Source organism: Mastomys coucha, chromosome X (assembly GCF_008632895.1).
Source record: "Mastomys coucha isolate ucsf_1 chromosome X, UCSF_Mcou_1, whole genome shotgun sequence".
Taxonomy (NCBI): domain Eukaryota; kingdom Metazoa; phylum Chordata; class Mammalia; order Rodentia; family Muridae; genus Mastomys; species Mastomys coucha.
The window spans coordinates 154,357,271-154,358,280 of record NC_045030.1 but is presented as its reverse complement, the minus strand read 5'-3'; positions in this window follow the sequence as shown (position 1 = coordinate 154,358,280).

Below are 1,010 nucleotides of genomic sequence, written 5' to 3'. Positions count from 1 at the left end.
TGCTTTATGTAGGCCAGGATGGCTTTTCACTTGTTATGTAGCGGAGAATAATTTTGAACTTCAGATCATTCTGCCCCCTACCCGCCCCTTCTTGAGGGTTAAGATTACAGGGGCATGGTACCATGATTAGTTTGTGCAGTTTTGGAGATTGAACTAAGGGCTTTGTGTGTAGTAAGCAAACACTCTACCAACCAGACTACATCACCAGCCCCACCCATTCTGTGTGTTTTTATATAACTGTCCTAGAATTCTAACATGCCTTATAAAGAGCTTGTAAAATTGCATTGAATCAGATCTGTTATTAAATTTAGAAAATGAGAAGCACAACCATTTTATTACTTTTAGCATTTATATTCTGTAAGCTCATTTATTTCTGTAAAAATTAAATGCTGTTTTAAAAATGTTTTTCTATTTTTAATTAAAATCTTAGGATATGATAAATATGTTATATATAGTCTATTTTCCTTTATCTGTACATATTCAGGGGAAAGGCATTATTTGGAATCAATCACTTTACACTATCAAAATCCTGTAAGAGACTGATATTAGTAAGATGCTCATTAAGACACCTTGCATTTGAGCTGAATAAGTAAGCAATGAAATGGAAATGAAACAGAAAGCTCAGGCATAGTGGAACATACCTATGATCTCAGTAGCCAGGAGGTTGAGTCAGGAGAATGCAGAGTTCTATGCCAGACTTGGCGTCATAGTGAGACCTTGTCTGGTGTGGGAGGATAAGATGAATACAGAGCTCACTGACCCACCTTTACGCACATCGTTATCATTTGACTTTATTTGGTAACTTGTAAAAGGCAGAAAGGAATTTTCCATGCACAGTTGTTTTGAAACTATAGGACACAACCGCATTTATATGGTCTCTACTGACAATGGGGTATTGCCTAATGATTAAGGGGTTCAGCTTCTTGGATCAATCACCTGGGGCTTGTTTCAACTGCTTACTGTATGAGTAAGACTGGACAGGTTACTAAAATCTCGCTTGTAAAATGAAG